Below are 25888 nucleotides of genomic sequence, written 5' to 3'. Positions count from 1 at the left end.
CAATTGGAGAGGAGTTCACTGTCATTCAGTGCAATTTTCCTCCCTTTCGGGGGGGGGGGGTGTGTGTGCACGCGCCTATTCGAACGCTGAGTTTTAGCAGCACATTAAAAACAAAGCTGACAGAATCAATAGAATTTAAGATGCCCTCGTAATCTGGGTTTAACACCAAAGTAGCACCTTTAATCAAAGATGTGGAACCCTCTGTGATTTTCTGACATCTACATCTATCATCCAGATAACGCTGCTGCCGCTGCTTTTTTCGCTGAACAGAATTAGCAACTTTTGTCAAATAATTAAAACCTGCCTGCCCAGAAATGTCAGGATAAAAATCAGTATGACACTTTATCATTCTTGTAAAAGTTTCATTTTAATCTACACACCACGCCAGCTGCTTTGTGGCGCTATAATAAAAGTCATCAAAATGCTACAGGGAATTCCCAGAGCACACCAAAAAATATTTCAGCACCGGCTGCCAGGCACATTTTGAAGTTAGGGCCAGTTCATTCCATGAAAATGAAAAATCAGGCATGCAGAATACTTGTAATAATGTGTTTATCAGTACATTCAGAATCCCAGATAATTCCCTTTATTTTATTTTTTTAATGCAAGAATTATTATTGCTCTTTCTAGAGAGAAAAGCTTTCTTACAAAGAAAGAAAGCTACATTTTAGGGGCATGTTTCAAACATAACACTTAAGTCATGGCTTATATAAAGTATGGCTAAAATATGGTTCATTTGTCCAAACTACCTGTGTTATGTTTTCTAGCAACAACCCTCAATCCGAGGACTTGGCTGGCTTACTAACCCTGGTTTGTTTTAACTTGATTTGGCATTATGTCTGAATCCAAAAGCCCTGATTACTTATGATTTTACGCATCTACCCTATCACCAAGCTACAGAACCACAAGCAAGAGCAGCTGGAAAATAAGCAAACCATGGCTTGCTCGCTCATCTATGACCACTGTTGGTTCATTGAACAAACCATGGTTATAATAAACCATGGCATACCATTATGTGCAAATGTAGCCTAAGGTTGCCATATTTCAAACAGTGAAAATCTGGGGGGGTGGGGGGCGGAGTTGTTGATCAAGAATGCGAACATGGACTGACATACGTCCGGAATTTCCCAGGCATTTTCCCGATTTCCACCCTGATATGGCTGCAGACTGCAATATTCCAGATATGCATGGGAAAATCCAGGTGTATGACAACCCTAATGTAGCCAGAAGCTCACCTAAGAATACTGAATGGACTACATGCAGCCATTTTCTGCATTTGTATGGTAAAACCACCCTTACTAGTTGGCAGGATAATACAGACTTACCAAGGGGATATATTCAAACTAAACCAAGTTGTGGCTTTGTCTCCAGTTATACACTTCTGGGGCCCCTCATCGGCCCTGGGATGATTATTTCAACATAGCTCTTTCAAGCCCAAAATGACTATTAACCACATTGGTTGGCTTTAACACATGGTTAATGGCTTTAACACATTGTCAAATATCACTATTTGCTTATCCATTCCACTGTAGCCACAGCCTATCAGTCATGTGCTTAAATACAAGCCCAATTCTTGACCCATGCACATCCAAACATTTTTGCACAAGTGCTGTTTAAAAAAGGAAAGCGATTCACATGTCAGGAAAGATGGAAAAACCAATAATCTGTATCCAATAAGGTTTTAGTCAGGCAAGAAACTATTGCAGCAATAATAGACCTTGATCGAAGGATTCATGTAAGAAGTCCACTATGCAAAAACTTTGAATTATTATATAACTCAGTGTATGAAATGGGCATCATAGACCAAACACAGCAAGAATTCTAGAATCATGGACATAATAATATAATAATAATTTATTATTTATACCCCACTCATCTGGCTGGGTTTCCCTAGCCACTCTGGGCGGCTCCCATCCGAATATTAAAAACACAGTACAGCATTAAACATTAAAAACTTCCCTAAACAGGGCTCCCTTCAAATGTCTTTTAAAAGTAAGATAGTTGTTTATTTCCTTGACCTCTGATGGGAGGGTGTTCCACAGGGCAGGCGTCACTACTGAGAAGTCCCTCTGCCTTCTTCCCTGTAATTTCGCTTCTCACAGTAAGGAAACTGCCAGAAGGCCTTTGGCGCTGGACCTCAGTGTCCAGGCAGAATGATGGGGGTGGAGACGCTCCTTCAGGTACACTGGGCCGAGGCCGTTTAGGGCTTTAAAGGTCAGCACCAACACTTTTATATTGTGCTCGAAAATGTATTGGGAGCCAATGTAAGTCTCTCAGGACCAGTGTTATATGGTCTCGGTGGCCACTCCTAGTCATCAGTCTAGCTGACGCATTCTGGATTACTGTATTTTTCGCACCATAGGATGCACTTCCCCCCTCCTAAATAGCAAGGGAAAATGTGTGTGCGTCCTATGGAGCGAATGCAGGGGGGAGGCAGGCGGGAAAAGCCCCCAAGAGCCGCACACAAGCTTCGTGCGCTCTTGCGGGCTTTTCCCCAGGAGGGAGGAGGGACTGACTGGCCGCATCAGTCCATTCTCCCTCCTCGGGGAAAAGCCCCCAAGAGCGGCGCCCCCTTTAAAGGCTGCGCGGCTCCTGCAGGCTTTTCTACGAGGTGGGGGAATCCCCCCACCTCCCAGAAAAGCCAGGAGAAGCCACACAGCCCCTTTAAAGAGCGTGCGGCTTCTGCGGGAGGTGGGGGAAGCTGCAGCAGATTCCCTCCTCCCGGGCTCCCTTTGAAGCGGCAATGTGGGAGGGGGAGCAGCTTACACTCGTGTAAGCAGCTCCTCTCCCACTTTCCTGCTTCAAAGCAACTACGGAGGAGGGAAGGAAGGGGACCATGGATCCTCCGCTGCTGACGGCTGCAGCGGATTCCCTCCTCCGTGATTGCTTTGAAGCAGGAAAGTGGGAAGGGAGCAGCTTACACTCGTGTAAGCAGCTCCTCTCCCACTTTCCTGCTTCAAAGTGGAAGGAATCCACTGCAGTTGCGAGCAGAGGATCCATGGCTCCGCTTCCTTCCCTCGAAGCAGGATGCGGGGGTGCAGGGGGGAAAGACGGCAGGAAATAGATGCCGGACAGGAAGACACAACCACACTTTGACCACTGAAAGTCCACCCCAGCCTCCCCAGATTTCCACTGAGATGGCCAGGCTAATCTCGATGGCCATAAGTCCGGCTCAGCATTATTAACTGGACTTAGATAAGCCATGGTTCCCCTTCCTACCCTCCTCTGAGGCTCGATTTAAAGCAGCAAAGCGGACAGGAGCCGCCCGCTTTGCTGCTTTAAATAGTTTAGTGCAACATTTTATTCAGAATATTTTTTTCTGTATTTTCCTCCTCTAAAAACTAGGTGCGCCCTATGGTCAGGTGCGCCCTATGGCGCGAAAAATACGGTAATTATAATGGACATTATACATCTACAATGGCAATACATGTAGTTTTCCTTCTTGGAACACAAGCTAGCTTCCAAGAAACTCTGGGACACTCAAGATGGCCTTATCTCATTTCACCTTCTAACCATTCAGCCCATTAATTAGTTCAAACGAACATTAAAGTTTCTCAACACAGGCAAAATTTGAACATATTTAATTAAGAATACCATTGCCTCTTGACAAAGTCAAAGCAACAAAGTGCTCCTTATTGTAACAAAGTCATCCACACTGATTACCTTTTCACCAGAGGTTGGGGGCTTCAATTAGATACCAAGATTTTAAATCTACAATTAATGTCGTCGCTCAGCAGACCAAAAATTCCTAAAAGCGTATCAGATATACCATGTGCGGCACCGACCATTTCTATGCTTCGAAAGCGGTGCATGTAACAAATGGAAATATATTTATTTTCTACATGAAAAGGGGGTTGGGGTTCTTTTTGAAAGCATGGGTGGAACTCGGTTTGATGAAAACTGTTAAAGATTTTGGATGGAGACAAGGCAAGGAGAAAGAAATCACTGCTACTTTGTTTTAATAAAAACGGTAAGCACAGGCCCAGCCTTGGCTGTTTCTACTACCCATATTGCACAGAATCAGTTGCATTTTATTACATTATTACTGGGGTTGGTTTACAAGACCATCCCCAATAGGCTTGACCTTTGGAAAATGCAGGCACAAGTGTGGAAATGCAGGGGGGAGGGAGGGGGCAAAAGATGAAAGAGGATGCCGTCGCAGCAGCCGTCTTATGCTAAAGACTTGATTTCGACGAGCAACTCATATGGCTGCAGCCAGAAAAATTTGAGAGCTCACTTTTCAACAACCTACAAAGAAGGGAGTGGTTTTTTCAGGACATTTTTTAAAAAACTATAGAGTTGAAATGTGTATATAATTATGCCAAAATTTTAAAAAAGGAAATGATTAAAAGGAAAACACACAAAAAAGCATGATGCCGTGGGGGGGGGGGGAAGGGACATTCTTATACTACAGCAACTATATTTTATTTCACGATGACTTTATTCAGGCTTGATGTTGATGATGTATATCTTGATTTTATGTAATTTCCTCTCTTGTTTAATTGCTCAGATAAGCTCAGGGAGAAACCACAAATTACCTGAGCACGCAAAAGAAACATAATTATCTTTTAACGCTGAAAATGATGTTTTCCCACTTTGCATATCTACAACCTTAGATGTATAGGAGGAGGTTTAGAAAGCCATGGTGGCCATTAGAAAACTTCGTGAGTTGGGGTTTTTTATGATTCTTTCCCTTAGCCACTTAGCAAGCATATTCTTTGGACCACAAAACTTCGTGCCAAGAAAAGCAGGATCCTGTGGTTTTCTAGAAAAAGGGGAGAAATGCAAATTTTGCACAACTGACTATGATTTTTACTAGCCGTGGGAAAAGGCAGGGAACCATGTAACCAATTCTGCCCCTTGAACTAGTGAAAATTCTGCTCAGAGCTACTCCAATACTTAGATTTCAGTAGTTATTATCCACTTTCCAGCTTAACTCCACACCCCTATGAACACTGCCTTTTTAAAGAAAAGGCTAACATACTCAGCATGCTCAAGTTCAATCCAGCTACAAAAATGTGTTTTCCCATACAACTCTACCCAGGAATATTGCCTTAGACAGTAAAATAAAAATCTAGGCTTGAAATGTAAATTTAAGTGACAGTTTGTAGTCACATGGCTAATATTCCCTTTATCACATATAACCATATTCCCAGCCCATCAGCCTGCACTTACACAATAGGCATCTCAAAGTCCACTCTTCTGTTAATAATAATCACTGCCCACTCTACTAGTCTATGCAATGCACGACCGGGGCTGCGATACTATTATACCATGCTACTGGGGGGAAAGGTTAGGCTGCAGCAAAGTCACCTCTTCACTGCCTTCCACTAGTGGAAAGGAAGATGGCTGCTGGAGATGGGGGAGCTCTGAAGCTGGTATCCAGTGAAACGCCCCCCCCCAATGGGGCATTTGGTGTTAAGGGAGAGGTTTCTCACCTGTGGGTCACTCTAAAGCAGCCTTTCTCAACCTGCGGGTCCCCAGATGTTGTTGAACTCCCATCACCCCTAGCTAGCAAGGCCAGAGCTCAGGGATGATGGGAGTTGTAGTCCAACAACATCTGGGGACCCACAGGTTGAGAACTGCTGCTCTAAAGTCTCACAGATCCTCCAAGAGACATGATCCCCAGGACCATCAGCTGCGCCAGTCTGAAGCTGATGTGGCCACACATTCTGTACACATCCAAAACTAACAATTTCCTTCACAGGAATCAAATCAAATGTTGTTGGTTTTGGATTTTTTGTTTTTACATTCCTCATTTTAGCATTAATTTGTCAGCTATCCTTACAAACTACATAAATTATAAGCAAATCACAACCATGTGTGCTGTGCTAATTAAGCTCTTTCCAACTTTAAAGGTGTTCTGTATTTAGAATTTTAAATGCAAATATACATACTTTTAAAATAGATTGTTGATTCCAAACACACATCATTAAAAAAAGAAAAACAAACAGCAACTGCCACCTGAAGCCATGCTTGCAATAAAAGCACACTGTACCTTTTCTCCACAAAATCCTTAGTCTCGTTAACAAGAGAAAGTGCACGCAAGTGTTTGCTTCCCTATTGTTTTGTGGCAACCAGAGAGTGCAACAACGGCATAATCTGGACTCAGGGGCCCCCCTGCTCACATCACTAGAGATTCATCCAGTGGCCCCCAACAAACTAGATCAAAGGTTTTTGAGTTACGGGAGCATCTATAGTATTTCCTGATTGCACATTTCAGTTTCTAAGGGTTGTAAATCTGTAATGTGAAAAATAAGAGGGCATGATACATAGCAATCATGTCAATGAAATTCCTAGCCCCCCTTGGATATTAACAGTTGGAGGATGTCTTAGGTGTCCAAGACCCTCTTGCCCGTTATTCATGCGTTATTTATATGGCTACCTAATTGATGTTAATGCAGAGGCAAAAGTGAAAGAGGTATCTGTAATGTGAACTATGAGAATTCTAGCCAGCATCTGGCTATAAATCATTTCAAGAAGTGCTTTATGCCTTGATGTATAAAAACGCTTTAATTGTAAAGTAGTAAGAGCCACCAACCACAGAATCTTGGCTTCCTTTTCTTGGAGCACCTTGTCGGAAAGTCATTATTTTTGTTCACAAGGAAAACCAGTGGTTCAGTTCAGGGGTCATGCCAAAATAGTTTTTGGAGAACCTTAACCCAAGAGTTGGTGCAACATCAGTAAGTTGGCAAACCATATTTTACAATCGGCTGGCAAATCAGAAATTGTGGTTTGCAAACTATGGTTTGTCAGGTCTGGACAAATATATATATATATACTGTGTAAGGTGGGCAAGAGTGGTCTGTGAAGTTATTTGAGAAAATATATATATATATATATATATATATATATATATATATATATATATATATTCTCAAATAACTTCACAGACCACTCTTGCCCACCTTACACAGTACCTCTTAATGTGCCATCTCCAACTTCAAACTCAGGTGTGAAGTTTCTGAAAGCCACGTGCTTTAGGTTACTCTTGTTTGTATGTGCCAGCTATTTGTTCTCACAACACCATTCTCAAGAAATCACTACCGGTTTGGGGTGCAGCCCAAAACTTATCTATGCAATTTCTATAAAAGAGGCACCAATGCTATGTACCACCTCTTGTACTTCTACCGCACACCTAAGAGCGAGGAAGCCCAGCCTTGGTATTTCACTGACCAGTGGGTAAGCCAACAATGCATAGAAGGGTTTGAAGTCATAGGAAGACATAGTCAACTGACTTGCCAGAACACATAACATAGAGGGGGATTTTCTAGAACCTCTAAAGATTACCTGGGCACACTCCTATAGTTAAATTATAATAAACAGCTGGCCAACCACAGCAGCTGATTCCTTGGGGAGAGGAAAACCATGGATAGATCTCCTTCCAGGCAAGCTGTGAGCAGTGGCATCACTGAAAAGCAAAAGCAAGGTGAGACCAAGGGCAAGTCAAGACAGCTCCTGTGGCTCAGGTCTAGGGGGCATTGTAGCAACAAATGCAGGCAGTGGCGGCCAGCACAGCCAACTGAAACAGTGCATTACAGTGGTGGAAGCAACCCTAGATCTGCAAATGAAGTCTTCCTTTCCCCCTGAACATGAAGCAGTAGATTATGGTTCCACAATGGCAGATACAGGTGAATTCACAAGGTACGGTAAATTGTGACACCAGAAACAGCACAGACTGGTCTTTATCCACAGCTTCTAGCCACTCAAGGTGAGTTGCTGGGCAAGAGCATGGAGAGGCAATATAAGCAGCTATTTAACTTGAGGTACAAAGGCTGCCCATCCCTGGCTTCAAATTAATCCTAAATTATGAGCTTGGAAGATGCTGAGACTCTTAGAAGACGCACCAGCAGAACTCCAGTGCTACTCCAGAAGCATGCTCTCTACCTTCTATGTATTCAGCATCTAAGTATGCTTCTCTGTTCAAGCTTTCTGAAGATAGAACATCCCACTGCAGCCTCTTTTAGAGCCACACTCAAGTAGAATATCAATTTCCATCTTCTAACTAGAGTCCACTGCTGCATGTCACCCTCCACTGCACTAGTGAATACACACATTCTGAGTTTCTGAATTTGAAACAACACTCAATCAATGACCTCCTAACTCCCTTAAAATAAAATAAAAACTAGACTAAAAATGAATCCAGTGGCACCACAATAAGAATTGTCCTGTTAGACCCTGGTTTAACCTCCTCCACCACAAAAATACACAAGTTGATGATGTTCAAGAAGATACCCTTTCTAACAATATGAACTACCAGCAACACATACACAAAAGTGCCAGCTTCCACAGTCTCTTCCCAATCTGGGAAACATGCCTCTCTAGTTTACTACCTGTCAGGCAGATTTGAGGGACTCTGGAGAATGCACAGCCAAAACAAAAGTGCCAAGCCACATCAGAAAGAGTGGAATTTAAAAGTATACAGTGCTTTCAACACACTCCAGCTGGGTTAGGGGGCTGTGTGCAGGTCAACAGCATGTAATCTGAGCTGAGCAATGTAGCAAGCAGGAATCATCATGGGGAGGTTTGGGCCAGAACTGTTCTGATTGAATACCTGCCTGCAATGATCTGTGGAAGATGCAGAAGCAGAAGCAGAAGCAGCTGTAGCTGAGCATTGGCAGGGATAGGAAAGCAGAGGGGTGGGGAAGGGGAAGGACTGGCTCACAGATGATGCTACTTTATTCTGTTATAAACCAATAACCAAATGATTAATTGTAGCAGAGCATAAAAATAGGTAAAATAATAAAGGAAAGCTCAACAGCCTGGTATAAACCAGAAACCTTCCCAAAAGCTTCTGAACTGAATGGACTTTTCAAGAAGCCTTCCTGTTAAAAGTATATGGACAATGATAACACAATTGCACACATGGCATCACTTTGCCAGTTAGGTGGTGATACAAAGCCATTTAGAATGGCATCCAGGGAGTCGTCAGAGGCAGGTGAACTGAGTGGCAATCGAAGGGCGAAGGTAGGACATTGTTCAGCAAGTCAATCTTGCTTTGCCTGTACATCTGGGCCATCAAACCACAGTTTGAATTCTAAATTATGATTAGCACAAGCCACAGAATGGTGTGATGTCATGAGCCAATGTTTTGAGAACCTCCATAAATAGATTAGTTCCCTCAGGCTCTTCAAAGCAATCAGAAATGCATACCCCCTATGCAAGCATTCAAAAAGCAAAAAGTACAAAAAGAGCATACTTCCCAACTACCCACAACAAAGACAAAGCATGTGCCACATTAGATGCATACTGGATAGCAATCAGACAGTGGAATGAGAATTTACGAAATGTCTTAGGCTGCATCTCATTAATTAAAAGACACAGAGGAGAGATAATTCATCTTTCTGGATTTTTAGATTATGGAACAAAAGAGAATCCCCACCCCCAGCTCAAAACCAACTCTTTTTTTTAACAGTGCCATTTAAAAGTGAGTTATATAGTAGCAATTTTTGAAAGAACTATAAAAATGCTATCAACTCAGTTGTATTCTGTTAATGATTAACTCCAGCCCACAAAGAGCTGCCATGGCAAAAACCTCAGAAAGGAGATGTCTTTGTGTCAATGGCAGATCAAAACAGCATTACTAAAATTATTTAATCCCTTTAAATAGGATGCTGAAAAAAGAAGGGCTGGGGGAAGGAATTCATATTATTCTGTGTGTATATATACCAAACCAATATACTCTTGTTTATTTTTTCAGGTTTGTTTGGTTTTTGGTTTTTTTTAGAATTGTTTAACTGGTTTATTTGAAGATTTCCCTAATCACAAGAGCACAATACATTAATCTGTATTTCACTGGCCGCTCCTTTAAAACATAACCAGCAATTTTGACTTTCATTTTCTCTTTTAAAGTTTATCAGTGACCAGCCCACTTTTTTTGCCATCCCTTCTTCCTACTCACTCTGCAATGTGGGGTTAATAACCCTGGCCTACATTAGCAGGCCACAGGACTAGTGAGATCAAATATGTGGTGCGATAAAGTGGCACATTCTCTCTCTCTCTCTCTTTTAATTTTATTTTTAAAATCTAACTTTTACATTGATTTCACACCCCCCAAAAAACCCTAATGAGTGGCCATAGTTCCCTAAAAACCTTATTTAGTATGGAAACTTCAGCCAATTTTTCCACTTTCATCATCTGCATTTCATACCAACAGAGGGAGGGGAGAACACCTGTGGCTTCATTTGTTGCTAGAGAACGTCTCACGTTTTCTTTTTATAACAAAGGGGCTGGAGGGAAAGTACTAAGAGAAAGCTGGTGTAAGTCAAAAACAAGAGGCTCAATGATAGCATTGCCATCCTGGCACTTGAGTGCGTTATAGGCTCAAAGAACTCCGAGCTTAATAAAACAATTACACAGATGGATGCGGATACCAACGGCATTCTGTGTGCTGTCCTATCACTACACGAGCACCTGCAGCCTTGCACTGTCCTGCTAGGTGCTTTTGAAAACACCTGGGCAAGCTGTTTGCCCGAGATGCTAAGAGATAATTAGCAAATAAAACCACTCCTGGCACCCCTTCAACATTAGTGTCGAGCCGCAGCAGCAAGCTGGCACCTGGCAAAGAGAAATGCTAGATGCGATAATTCCAATTTACACATTCAGCACAACATTCCATCTGTCTGTCATCGGGAAACAGTTTCATATTCAATGATAACACAGATACCCCGAAATAATACCGTGTCCAATTGCTGACATGCAGATTCTGTGCACAAAGGAGGCACCAGCTGTGACCACTTTCTTTGCTTACATGGTAATGGTCATTTTCCTATTGTAATAAGATTTTGGCATTTGGCGGGGGGCGGGGGGCGGGAGTACTTTTAAATGGAAGAAACCAGTAAGAAGAGCAAGCCATCCAGCAAGACTCTGATCAAAGGCAGGTGCTGTACGTCTCTTTAAATACACAACCTCCCTAACCATTCCTTTGAGGAGAACAGAGTTGCATTCCTTCAACTTTTAGATATACAATGTTACCTCGGGTTACATACGCTTCAGGTTACAGACTTCGCTAAGTCAGAAATAGTACCTCGGGTTAAGAACTTTGCTTCAGGATGAGAACAGAAATCGTGCAGTGGCAGCAGCAGGAGGCCCCATTAGCTAAAGTGGTGCTTCAGGTTAAGAACGGACCTCCAGAACAAATTAAGTACTTAACACGAGGTACCACTGTACAATCACAGAACCCATTGTCAAGTCTACTTGAGATTTCCAGGCAGTCGCCTTCTTCATTAGCATCCCTTCCAGTCCAATCTCCTGGTCCCAAAAGGTGAGGCGAGCACCTTCCTGTATCAGCGGCTATTTCTATTGAAGTCCAACTTCTTCTCCTAAAGCCATAACATTACAAAATGCCTATTCTCCCTTCTATGTTGTTCTCCCTCCAGTTCCTAAGACGACTTCATGGTTTTTGTGGTGACCAAGGAGATTGGTGTGATTCTGTTGATGTTAGTAGGCTGTATAGTGCAAGCTTAACCAGATATTCTCAGTGACTGTTCACACTCAGCTCCTCTTTTATTTTACCTTTATTATTACTTGCAATAAACTTTACATGATTGGGTTCCTGGCAGTGGCCTCACCAGCAGGAGACTGGGAACTCGGGGTGACAGTTCTCCTACTTCCGTGTAAATGAGAGGCACACTTAACTCTAGCAGACTAACAGTGCAATTCTAGACATATGTATGGTGGCAGCTATAGCACCTCCAGGTATAGGGTGGTATATAAATTAAATAAATTAATAATAATAATAATAATAATAATAATTTTTTTTTAAAAAAAAAACAAGAGTGCATGTTGACAGTCTTTCTCATAGGGCTTGTGATGAAACAGTGGGTGCTGATCTGTTGCAAAAGTCAAATGAAACAAGGACCAAAATTTAAATGAACCTGAAAACATTTATACCAAATATTACACACACACCACCACCACCACCACAACAACAACAACTTACAGAGACACTGCAAACAATGCATTAAATCAGCTATTAGCATTCACTTGCCATAAACATTAAACCTGACCCTTCAAAACTAGGACTTTATGTCAGAAATAGGTTATTCATAGATGTATGCATGGTTGGCATGCAATTGTTCCATTTCTTGTTCTTAGCCCCACTCCCCACCCCCCAACCCAAGGCATTGGTAACCATTATCATAATGCAGCAAGGGTTCTGCATCCCAAGGATGGGAAAACAACACTAAAGCTCCTCAACAACATCTGCATTCCTAACAATAATTTAATGGTGGTTTAAGAATTGGAGCCTACAAACCCAAGGACCTGACCCTAAATTCAGTCACCTCATCCAGAGATTTGGGTGAATTCTGATGGGCACCTCCAATGATTTGTTTTAGTATAGGAGGATTATCTTCATGCCATAGATCAACTTCCTTCACCAAGTTTGTCAAGGAAGCCATTTCACAGTTTGCACATTCACTGCTTCCCATGCCTAGAAAAGATTACTAAACTGAAATGGGAAGTGGTGATATCCATTGATTTCAGTGGAACTTACTTAGGAGTAAGAGTTATTAGAATTGGTGTGCCATTCTATATCTATTTAGGAAATCAAGTGAAGTTCTGTGAAGGATTTACCAGTTGATTTTTTTATTTTATTTTTTAAGTTCGTACTTCTTGGAGCTCTAAATACAAAATTCACACCAACAGCAGCTTCAGACTTGTTTTATGAAGATCCAATAAAAGCCAGGGCTCTGGGATCCAAGTACATAAATTAGATTTATGTGTTTCTTTCTGTTGGTCTCTCTCTCTATATATATACAGTGGTACCTCGGGTTACATACACTTCAGGTTACAGACTCCACTAAGCCAGAAATATTACCTCAGGTTAAGAACTTTGATTCAGGATAAGAACAGAAATCATGCTCCAGCGGCGCGGCAGCAGCAGGAGGCCCCATTAACTAAAGTGGTGCTTCAGGTTAATGACAGTTTCAGGTTAAGAACAGACCTCCAGAACAAATTAAGTTCTTAACCCGAGGTACCACTGTAGATATATATTTAAATCCAAGTGGCCCTAGGAAGCAAAACTTTTAAATAGTGAAATATTAAGGAGCTGCTCCCCTTCAACATTTCCTCCCATTCAAAATAGCTTTCCCCTAGCTAAGCTATCAAGATCTTTTCCAAAGTGGATAGGGTGGGTAGCTAAAAGGAGTGGTGATGCTGGGATGGCAAATGCAGCCAAGGCAAAATAACTGAGCAGCCTCTATCCTCTGGTCTCCCGGGGGCGCTTTCATTGTGTGGGGGACGATGACACTTGTTTATTATGTCCAATCTACCACTCTTACCGGTGTGTTTGCACCACAATGACCTCCATGCCACATTACCCCTCTTCCTCCTGGCAATTAACAGCAAACCACCTGGTGGGAACTACCAGAGTGGCTCCACTCCATCCAGTGAGCCGCTTCTGGTTCTGGGGCATAAGAAATGCAAAACATACTGCTCACTTACTAGAGAGAGTGCATAGCTTTGTTCATATAGCTGTGCACCTGAAAATGTGTGAATGCAGACACACAAGCAGTTCAGCAAGCTACAGACCTGGAATGACTTCAGTTCTCTGCTATGTTTTTATACATATGGGACTTACTTCCTCCTAGGTATGCCATAGGACCACAGCCTTAAATTACTGGATTATAGCTCTCCATTTCCAGTTGTTTGCTATCAATTTTATTATAGCAACCACAACAAAACCCTCTATTTTGCAGGGTAGGTGAATGGATAATTTATTTAGGATTATGTGATACATTAACAAAGAAGACATGGGCTCTCTACAACAGAGGGAGAGCAAACTTCTTTTTCACCACATTTGTTTCCTTGGTGCCATTTGAAGCAATTGTTTTTAGGTCCCCTCAAGGAAAGAGGTTTCACATTTTCTAGCCTTCCATTTAACCTGCCTTAATCAGTTGAACAAAAGTACTTTAGGTAAAATGATTCCTTCAGTTGCCTTAGCTACAAATCCCTATAGTATACTATAATTGAAATCTATTCACGTAAGTTAGGAATAATTAGGACCCCAAATTAAGCCAAATAGAAAGTTAATTCAAATAGTCAGCTGCTGTCATTTAAACGGTTATGGAGTTTTACTGTTGCTTAACATCTCTGAATGTGTTAAAATGCACTGCTGCACCATCTCAATGGTTTAGTCTGACCAGAAACAGGGTCACCAGTGCTCATCTCTTTAGCCGCACCCTTTCTAGCAAAAGGCTTCCCAGTTATCGCCAGTTGATCTTTGCTGTGAGTCAATAAGCTAGTCTCCAGACAGAATGAAATATGGCAGGGCCATGGTAAATAAAGCAGATCTCTGTCATCAAACAAAAAACAAAAAAAAGAAAGGAAAAGAAAAAGCAACAAAGGAAAGCACCCTTTTAAAAAAAAAATCTTATTCTAAGCAATATCAGAATAAAGCAAAGTATTAAAACAAGCTTCATGTCATCTACGAACTGACATAAGAAAATTTTGGATGAAAGCATGCATCATGATGTAAACATACTGGACTGGGTTGTACATCACACTAAGCCAAACCTAGAACAAACCATGGTTACTGCTAGTGGTTAGTCAGGACAGAGCTTAACTGCAAGCCTTGGTTCAAACAACACACTAAAGTCAAACTTTGGTGGCTACAAGCTCCTCTCCAGGACCCTGTATGTTCGTGCATTCACACTAAACTGTGTTTACGTAACCATGGTAGTTAAACCAATCAGCTTCATAAACCATGAATTGAAATTGGTTTTAACACCTAACAGTCATTTGTTGTAAACCAAAATTCTTGGTTTGCACATAAAGCTAAACGGAGATTATTTGAAAGTAAATTCAGCAGAAGCCTTCCAATCATTACAGCTCTAATCATTTAACTGATGAAGTTACTAAGCAAATAGTTATGTATAGATCTTACATGATGTGGTTATATTGTAAGAAAAGAGCCAGTGTTATCTCAAGTCCTTTAAAGATGCACTGTATCTCAGAAAACCATTGTATGCAGACATACTCTGTTGCGAAGCTGAGGCTGCTAAAGAGGCCAGAGACCATCTTGGCTGTGCATCTTGGAAGTCCTGCTCCCTGCCTTGCAGCCTTTTCCCCACCTGGCCTCAGAAGGCAGGGCCCTGACTGACTCCAGCTACAAAAGCTGAGGCTGCTAAGCAGACTTGGATACTGTTTAGGGGGCTTTGTTGGGAGTGAGGGCTGTTGCTGTGATTGATATTTATTTTAGCTCTTACAATTTATGTGGATCTTGTTCAAGTTGGTTGTTTACTTTTTGATGTTGTGTTTATTGTTTATATCTACTTTTGTTATGCTTGCAATTATGTAATTCTTTTATATGTTGTAAGCCACCTTGAACATGGTTTTAACTTTGGAAATGTGGTGTACAAATAAAATGATTTACTGACAGACTGATTCCACAAACTATGATAAACCACATATATTTTTGACTCAAAAAGGCCTGACTTCAGATTCTACAAATCTTTTAACATCGTCTCACACTTACTTTTTAAATAATCCATCATAAATAATGCATCCAGTGATTAACTCAAAACTGAAACTGAAGTTCTTTCATAATATACTTCACAACAGGTTGTAGAGATTATAAAGTGTTCACTGCCTACTATTTTAATAAATGAAATGATGTTTGTATTTACGACTTCATATTTTCTTTAACTGTAAACCAAACCTTGGGGGCACTGGTGAAAAAAAGACTGGAAAATAATCATTTAAATAAAAATTAAGTTTTCAAGACTTCATCAGTCTTAATTGGCAATAACTTACATCACTGTTGAAATCTGTATGCATGCCAGCTTCATCTGTTGCAAATTAAATAATGAAAACGGACAAGAAACATGGGTACTTTTTTCTGTTTACTAAGAGCAGATTCATATCAAACCCACTGAAATGCATAATCAGTTCTAAATGGCCACAAAACCTCATTTTCCCAAACGGAATTATGGTGCCAAGTATACATTTGAGCCTAGACTATATAATTAAAATTCATCTAAGAAACATCTTGTTTGAATAAGATTGTCATCTGATGACATAGTAAGAAAACACACACACACACACACACACACACACACACAGAGGGGGGGGAATTCCTCTGCTCGGACAGGGGAAAAAGATCACAATTGGATGCATTAGGAAGGAAATAGGAATATGAAGCCAAAGTGTTTCAAATCTTCATTTGTATCTCCACATTTCAAATGGAACACTTTCTGTTCATTCTAGTAAATCCATAACTGATAAGGAGGGCAAGCTGCTTGCAAAAGAAATCTATAACCAGTTGTTTCTACTGTTAAGAATGGAGCAACATCTCAAGCTAGCTTTCCTCTGTCTCTTGAGGCTGTATTTGACAAACGGATGGCCAATCGACGATTTACTTTTATGCTCAAGAGTTTAATGCCAAAAAATGCACACATGTCACAATCAATGCAAAGAAACCTTGTTGCTTGAACACTAAAGTAATTTTCATAACTGACAGTACCCGAAGTGCTAAAGTGTTTTGTTTTTTTTAAAAAAGTGAAATAGAGGTTACCTCTTAAGATTTGGACAAAAAAGAAAATCTCCAGGACAAGGACATTTCTTGTTCTAAAATGCTACAGGTACAGGGAGCTGTACAAAAAAAGTACATAGCTTTTCCTAGACTAGGCTTCTTAATTATGCAATAAGGCATTTAAATTATATGTGCTGTTTCCAGTAGAAAGTGCTTAGGAAACCAACAGGAACACATAACACAATTTGGTTTCCTTTCCAACACTGTTCCACAGTTGGGAGGGGGGGGACTGCATTGCGAGAATTAATTTTTCACACCTCTTTGCCAACAGCAGGAAAGCATCTACAAAGTACCTTTTAACACAACCAAAATCACACCCACACACCCCTCTCACTAGGATTGTTCAATCTCATTTGAAATTAGGAGATTCTCTGTCTTCCTTCTGTTAAAAACAACTGCAGTATCACTCTGGCCAATGATCTACATGTACCAAAAAGGGTATATGCAGATACTCCTACAACTCTCTTTCAAAGAAAAGTCAGTGGGTAGCGATAATGAAATCACAAAAAAGGTTTAGCACGACAGAAATTTCATATTTAGTAGAGATGCTCACGTTCCTTTTGGAGGCAGAGAAAAATTGATACCATCTCAAAATATGGTGTTGCTCTGTTTATTAAAGTGAGCATGGTTTCTGTCTTGCCATAGTCTCAGGATTACTGCTGATTTGCTTATCAATTGCCCTGTGATCTTTGGATAAAGTATGGTATAGAAATTCAATTAATAGTAATAGTAATAATAATAATAAATAAATAATTATTGGTATGTTACTCCCAACTGGTAAACTGCTAACAAAAGGTTTCAAAAACAAAATCAGGTGATAAATGTAAGAAAAGCAAGCAAGTTCATTATACCGTGTTTGAAACCTTAGCATTCTAAAGGTCAAAAACACCTTGCCATTCAATGAATCTGCCACGCTCAGATTTTACTGGGGGATAAACTAACGCTTCCTAAGAAGCTGCCAAAGCGAGAAGGAAAAATAGCTCTGATGATATTAATTCCTCATTCCTCAACCCAACAAACACGATGAGCATTCGAAAATTCTAAAACTAAACAGTGTTCTAACCACTTTTCCTTGTGTACTGGAGAAACAAACCAACCCATTCACATATGTAATTGCAGGGGGTTGGACCAGATGTGAACTAGATGATCCTTGAGTTCTCTTCAAACTCTACAATTCTATGATTCTGTGAGTATAAAAGGGATGTTGGGCCACTCCTCTACTCATGTAGGCTTTTGCCACATTCTGAAACCCTGGATGTAGACAGATCCCTGCAGATGTCCATACAAAAAAAGAAAAGAAAGGATGTCTGAAATGTGTTGTGCAGCACCATAAAACCTCAGCAGCAGGGGCAGAGATACAGCCACTCAGCCCCATTCTATGCACAAGAAGGACTAGTCTGTTCATCTGTTTTAACAAAAGTTAAAAGGTAAAGGGACCCCTGACCATTAGGTCCAGTCACAGACAACTCTGGGGTTGCGGCACTCATCTCGCTTTACTGGCCGAGGGAGCCAGCGTACAGCTTCTGGATCATGTGGCCAGCATGACTAAGCCACTTCTGGCAAACCAGAGCAGCGCACGGAAATGCTGTTTACCTTCCTGCAGGAGCAGTACCTATTTATCTACTTGCAATTTGACGCGCTTTTGAACTGCTAGGTTGGCAGGGACCGAGTAACGGGAGCTCACCCCGTCGCGGGGATTCAAACCGTCGGCCTTCTGATCGGCAAGCCCTAGTCTCTGTGGTTTAGACCACAGCGCCACCCACGTCTAAAAACTACTAGATTTATTGTGGCAAGAGCTATGCATAATGTTTGAAGCTTCACAAATTTGACAAAAGGTTTTATACAGTAGTAGACAACAAATACTGTACGATATTGTAAAAAAAATAAAGTAACAATGCCCTGGCAAGCAACAACAGTCATAACATGATATATGTGACTTGCATTAAGTTCATCTGTTCCTCAAGGGTTATGCTACAATTCTGACTTATTCACTTATTATTTACTCTCAAAGTTTTGTGACTTTAAGCTAGAGTTCCTTGCATTCTGTCCCAAATCCTTCTCATAAACTCATTTACAAGATATTATAGTAAATTCCGCTGATTTCAACAGAACTTACAGCTCAATCAGAAACAAGATTATTCCAGTACACTAATTTCTCCCTTTTTTTAAACAGTTCATGGGACCCATCTGGAAAACAGGTCTCAAGTTCACCTCCACAACTAAATCATTAAAAGACACATTGCTTGTTACACTATCTGTAAGATTTGCCTAGGTTTTTTGTTGTTGTTGAATTTAAATTTATGTCTTTTCATTTCCTTTCTATTCTCTGCCCTTGAAAGTTACAGACTTCAACTTTGCACACAACTATTTTTTAAAAATAGAAATAAATATTCATGCACTATACATACTGGGGACCACTCCTTTTAAACAGGTGCTGTTAGGCACAAACCATGCGTAGGCGGCTGAAATGTAACCTCGAATCTTCAGGTAATTTAAAACAAGAGGCAACTACAGGCTAAAAATGGCAATAAAGATACCTTTAACCAACTGTGTCTAACCAAGAAAGCTAAGCCAATTCAATCTAATCCTAGTGACTGATCATGGAGCTATTCTTTAGGTGCCTGAACAAGGTTATCACAATGAAAAGTAGTAAATTGAAGCATTACTTTAGAGGGCTACAGAAATAAAAAAAATTGGGCTAGCACTAGCAAACTATTCCTCAACCGCTTTGTTGTAAAATTTTCAACATCCTTTTATTCTTTGTATATGGAGCACCCAGAGCTGTTAGATGGCTTCCACTATCACAAATGTGTTAAGCAAAGTTTATAACTGAGTGTCTAACAAGGAACAGCTGAAGCTATGTAGCTCACTGAAATTCAAGATTTAGAATTACCTGAGTCACATTATGAGCAAAGTTGCATTAATATATACCTTGACTGCCAAAGGCAAAGACTTCCTAGTTAAGTTCCTAAACAATGTTTCCTTCAGTGAAGCACAACAAATGGCAATTCACAAACTGGAGTTGTCAGGTTTGTCTCTTATTCTACACCGCCTAGACCGTTTTCCCTCTCCTTTCATATATCCAGTTTTTGCAAGGCCTTGTCTTCCTAGGAAGGAAAGCTGCAAAAGGACACACACACTGCATGCTTTCAAAATGGAAAGCTATGCACTGAGATCCGTTCATACTCCATTTGCAGGTTGACTATTAGCATCTGCAGATATCTGCACTTACCAGACAGGGCTGTTGTGAAAACAAACCAGGATTAACTCCATGCATGCCACTCCTGAGGTGGGGTAGTATATGGATGGGATGAAGAAGTAAGCATTATGTCACTGCAGAGACACAAGCAGCTACTTGAGCAGAAACGTGAAGGCCATGGCTGTCCATTTTCAGCTGACATCACCCAAGGAAGTCACTTTACTCACAGCCATCTCATTCTGCTTTATAGTTTCGGCCAGAGAAAATGGAGTATCTTGACCATAGCAGGTCAAATGCGCTCTCATCGTTCATTTGTTTTTATAATGGCTAATGCATCACTTTTGCATCTGAAGGTCACACTACATGTTATGTTAAAAACCTTACATGTTATGTTAAAAACCTTGCTTGGAGCTAATTGTGTGCCCCCCCCCCTTACTCAAATGTATGAGCCTGATCTGATCAGGGCCACAGCATATACAGTGGGGAACTTTCATTCCCGTATGTAACCACCATAGATAGCTCAGTCAGTAGAGCATGGGTTTGAGCTCTGCATTGGGCAAAAGATTGCTGGCTTGCAGGGTAAAGGAAAAGGGACCCCTGACCATTAGGTCCAGTCGTGACCGACTCTGGGGTTTCGGCACTCATCTCGCTTTATTGGCCGAGGGAGCCGGCATACAGCTTCCGGGTCATGTGGCCAGCATGACTAAGCAGCTTCTGGCGAACCAGAGCAGCGCACGGAAACGCAGTTTACCTTCCCGCCTATTTATCTAATTGCACTTTGACGTGCTTTCGAACTGGTAGGTGGGCAGGAGCAGGGACCGAGCAACGGGAGCTCACACCGTCATGCGGATTCGAACCGCCAACCTTCTGATCGGCCAGTCCTAGGCTCTGTGGTTTAACCCACAGCGCCACCTGCGTCCCTCTGGATTGCAGGGGGTTGGGCTAAATGACCCTCGTATTCCCTTCCAATTCTATGATTCGATTGGTGCCAACTATAGCTAATTGGTAGGGACGCGGGTGGCGCTGTGGGTAAAACCTCAGCGCCTAGGACTTGCCGAGCACATGGTGGGCGGTTCGAATCCCCGCGGCAGGGTGTGCTCCCATCATTCAGTCCCAGCGCCTGCCAACCTAGCAGTTCGAAAGCACCTCTGGGTGCAAGTAAATAAATAGGGACCGCTTACCAGCGGGAAGGTAAACGGCATTCCGTGTGCTGCGCTGGCTCGCCAGATGCAGCTTGTCATGCTGGCCACGTGACCCGGATGTGGCCACGTGACCCGGACAGCGCTGGCTCCTGGCCTATAGTGTGAGATGAGCACACAACCCTAGAGTCTGGCAAGACTGGCCCAAACGGGCAGGGGTACCTTTACCTTTACCTTTATAGCTAATTGGTGTACAAATGTGAAGGGGTAGTGGAAGGGAAGCTGCAGGTGGGAAAGCAAGCATTCCCTTGTTTACTGGGGTCCCAGTTTTACCATCAGCTTTATTACGTTGAATGTGAATTAGAACAGCACATATTTTATTCTTTCATTTTCTTTCATTGCAATGTTAGGCACTCGCTGCTTCATGTAACTTATTACCTTGGCTGTGGTTTTCAAAACAAAAACTGCTCATATTACTCCAATAAAAAAAAGAATAACTTTTAAGGAAGATGGAACATTAACGTGTTCTATTTTATTTCTTCACTTTTGAGTAGTTTCCTTTTCCCCCCGATATCTTCAGACACCATTATCTATTTACAACTGAAACAAGACTGCAATGTCCCTGTCAGAAAGCTCCTCTAAAACAGTATCTGGCGAATGCTTTATCAGGAGCTGAACCAGATGTAGATTCTTGCTATGTTTTTCTTCCATCTTCTACACAGTGTGTTATGCCTAGGGTTTTTTTTTCTGGACACATTAGCAAAGAACAACATGCTTTAACTGAGTATGCGCCTCCAATGCATTTCGATGGGATGTGGTTTTTATGCAGGGAATGCAGAATTGCTACTCATTTCTTGAGGAGAATCCAGATGGCATTTACCCAGTTAGGAAGTTTGTTCCTGTTACACCACATTTCCTTACACTCGAAAAGTGCAGTGGGCCCCACTTGTAAAAACATTACTGTGGTAATGAATGTGGTATGGACTGTGGTTCCCTTAACATTACAGACACTTAATATTACAGACACCTAAGGGATTAATGGCTCTGAAACCACTGGAGTCCTTCCTCATCCTACCATTTTGAGAAGCTTAAATACCTTCCTCATCCAAGGATATAGCACACATCTACTGATAAAAAGCTATCTCCAGGCCTACCCCAATTACAATGGAGTGGGGATATTGCACCATTTGTATTCATAGCAACATGGGCTTTTAGAGCTAGTAATTTAGAAATGGTGAAATGGACTGTTGACTTGACAGATGATAATGCAGAAAACATCACTACCTTTCCTGAACCAGCACCTGCCTTTATAGCCCCCCACAGTGGTTCATTTTTTCATTCTGTCCATTAAAACTACAAGCGCAAAGGGGATTCGAGCCTGTAGTAGAATTTTATTTAGTGATCTGGGATGTATCAGATCTCCCATCCCTATATATGACAAAGGAGGGCACCCCACACTAGCCAAGAAAGCTGCCTTGCACCTATAGTCCACAGCAGCTCAGGTCCCTTACCCATATAGAAGCTTTCATATCAGGGTTCCTTGATGATTTCAGGAATTAAGAAACTCATCTGGCTCGCTACAATTGGTGTTCACTTTCTGCCTCACATTTACACCTCAACTGCCACAAGTCCAAAATCCCAGTTCTTCAGAAGGGCCTGTTGGGTGATAAACTTCATCTTGGAACCTCTTCTCCTGCCCCATACAACTCAATCCCACATTCACCTTTGCTCCTGATGCTTTCCCACATATAGTTCTGTCTGGTACAGCACAGCTATACCTGAGCCTATTACATTTTTTTTTAAGCAGAACTTGCAAGACTATCCAATAAAGCAAGATTCATTTCCCCTGCTTTGGCTTGAAGCTACCGCCACATTAGTATTCCTTTCCAGAACAGAGAACCACAATATTTGATTTATTTTAAGAATTTGTAATTAATGTGGCTCCATTCCGTCTACTCTTCCCAATTTCTTTCCCAGTTTTCTTTTAAGTGAGAAATGTTGGGTTTTTTTATTTTAAAGAATTCAATTCGGTACTGAAGCATCAAAAATTGCCTCTGGCAACTGCTGGCAACTAAAGGCAAGAAAAATAAGAGATGAGAACAACATGAATTTGAAATGCTACAAATGGAAATGAAAATTAGCTCGGAAATGGTGGAAATTCATCATTTCACTTTTTCCATCCCTAATGTATGCAGATGATGTTCTCCCCTCGAAATATTGCTTGTTAAACAGCGCTATTTGACATTTCTTTCTTCTCCTCGATCTTATCTACAGTACTGAGCTCAAATATTTATCAAAGTATCGCTGATAAAAGACAGGGGTGATTTCCCCCTTCAACTGTACAGTTCTAAAGTAAAAAATCTAACAGCATATCACCCCTATCCAGATATTTATTCTGAGATCAGGAACCTACATGAGCTCCTTGAGATCAAGGGGCCAATGTAGCACCCACCAGGTGCTGCTGGAATACATACACACACACCCCAAATTATCCTTGATCACTGGTCATGTTGTCTGGGGATGAAAGAAGCTGTAGTCCAGCAAGATTAGGAGGGTATCCAGTTGGCTACCCCTGTCCATATGCAGACCATCTTCTCCATTCCATTTAATGGAGGGAAGTAAACTGAATCCACTGAAACGTAAGGGAGCCTACTATGATGTAAAAGAATAAAAGGAAGCGTCAAAACCTGTGCTATGCACACATGGTTTTCATGCAGAGGTTCCCAACCCTGAGTTCCTGGAATTTCCTGTTAATAGATCACATAGCAGACAATGGGAAAGTCTTCTGGACTTGCTTGAATGGTCAATATCCCCAGACAGCTCAGTCAGCAGAACAGGAGACTCTTAATCCCAGGGTTGTGGGTTCAAGCCCTACATTGGGCAAAAAATCCATGCACTGCAGGGGGATGGACTAAATGGCCCTTCCAGCTCTACAACTCTTTGATTCTAAGATTCTATCTTGGATAAGAGTCTAGAGACAGATTGCCTGATTTGAGCCCCATATGCACCATATCTTTAAAGCAGTATCATACCACTTTAAGCAGTCATGGCTTCCCCCAAATAATCCTGGGAATCCTGTTAAGGGTGGGAGCTGTTAGGAGACCTCTGCGCCCTTTAAAGAGCGAAAATTCCCAGAGTTCCCTGAGGAGACACATTGATTGTTAAATCACTCTGGGAATAGGGGGTCTCCTTAGCAATTCTCAGCACGTTTAACCAACTGCAATTCCTATGGGTGGGGTAGACAAGACCGCTTAAAGTAGCATGATTTTGTTTTAAATGGATAGCCCAAATGGTGCCTTGTAATAGGGAAGCTTTCAATGTTCCCAATACTTCCACAGTATTTCACAGGAATTTCTTATCACTAAAACAACCCCCGATTCTTCTTTTTTAAAAAGGCATTGCAGTAATTACTCAGGGCACCTAGTGGTTACATGTAGACATCTAAGCTTCTCATTAGCTTTTAACTTCTTTACTTCGTAAAGGTGGCTGCATAGTACATCACCTCTCATTTATAAACTGCAGTTCCACAGGAAAATAAAAATTCAATTCTCTACTAAAGGCATAAAGGCCAGCTGGAGCACACGTATATAACAATATTCTCTGACAAATCACAAATTACCAACTAATGAAACCACAACTGAGAAAAGTGCGCTTTTGGTCAGAGCTGGCCTTCGACACTCCGCCGACAACTCTGTAGGGAGGCAGGGGGAGGTCTTAAAAGTTGGTCAGGCAAACCAGGTTTTCAAAGGGCAATATCCCCTGAGAGAGATTGCAGGTCTACACTGCGTGAAATCTAAATTGGAGTTCCTACACGACACTTCTTCTTTTTTCCAATTCAAGCCCATGAGCCGTGTCTTAGCACAGAGCCAACATTAAACTAAATAGATATAGAATGTTTTAAAGCTTTCTGCAAGATATTCATGGAAGTAAACAGTGGTCTTTATTGTTCAACATGTGGGAGGGAAGAGGGAGCTGGGAACACAATCCTTGGCGTTCGGTGCCTTTACCCTGTTTGCAGGGGTTGACACCTCAGATACACAACTAGGCTCACAGGAGCATTCACAGATATGAAACTCCTCAATTCCCTTCCAAAACATTATCAGGAGAGAAGGGCTGGGATGAAGGGTGACTATTACCATGCCAACAGAAGAGATCGTAATAAGATCCCACACATAAAAACAGTGGCTACATTCACCCGCTACATTAACAATGTGGTCCTAACCCTAAGTTGGGCAATATCTGGTTTTCAACATCATGACAATATCACCAGCTAAATATCATGATATACCGACATATTACGATGTCTGATATAAGGATGGAGCTATGTAGAGGCATTGGCTGACTTCACAGTTTTCCCCCCATCATGATTTTTGCCAGCCAGCTCTTGTGATCCGTTGCTCCCTGTGTTGTTTCTTTTAATACAACAACAAAATGTCTGTTGCAGTTTAGCTAGTTTGTTGCTAAGAACTCTTAGCTGATTTTCATGAATTAGAACTAAGATAAAGGAGATACACTGTATAATTCAATGACATGCAATCTCCATTCATTTCAATGGGATTTATATGGAATGAATGGAGGTTGGGCAGCAGCTTTGCTTGATTATCTATCCTGACAACCTGCTACACAAGCGTGGCACTGCAACAGTGCCAGGGGGTGTTGTGCTAGTGTTGAAAGGAAATACGCTAGCACAAATGACTAGGTCTGTGACACCAGTGAAAATGAACATGACAATTTTATTCGAAAAAAGGGGGTGGGGAAGACACTTCTTCTTTTCTTTCTAATTTAAGTGTAGCCTTAGGTGCTGCATCTAACAGTAGGTAAATAAATTTTCAAACAGCACTGAGATTTAAGTTGATGGTGACCCACTTTCAATTACACTTTACCCAGTTCTGAGATGTACAGTGCTGATTTTCCACTAACGACTTGCCACACTGATGTCAGTAAGACCAGTAAGTGAGAAAGCAATAGCCCCAAATGCACTTTCTCTTCCATCGGATCATGCATATTTAAAGCTGC

General features: G+C 41.5%; 1 protein-coding gene across 23 annotated transcripts in view; it reads right to left on the bottom strand.

The window, feature by feature from the left end:
- The window catches only part of ADGRL2 (adhesion G protein-coupled receptor L2), a 249524-nt gene that overhangs the window by 131345 nt on the left and 92291 nt on the right, over window positions 1-25888 (bottom strand). The gene's annotated exons all lie outside the window — the stretch shown is intronic.

Source organism: Podarcis erhardii, assembly GCF_964252035.2.
Source record: "Podarcis erhardii genome assembly, chromosome: 6".
In the NCBI taxonomy this organism is placed as follows: Eukaryota; Metazoa; Chordata; class Lepidosauria; order Squamata; family Lacertidae; genus Podarcis; species Podarcis erhardii.
The sequence above is the reverse complement of the archived record's forward strand: the minus strand, read 5'-3'. Positions and strand labels throughout refer to the sequence as shown.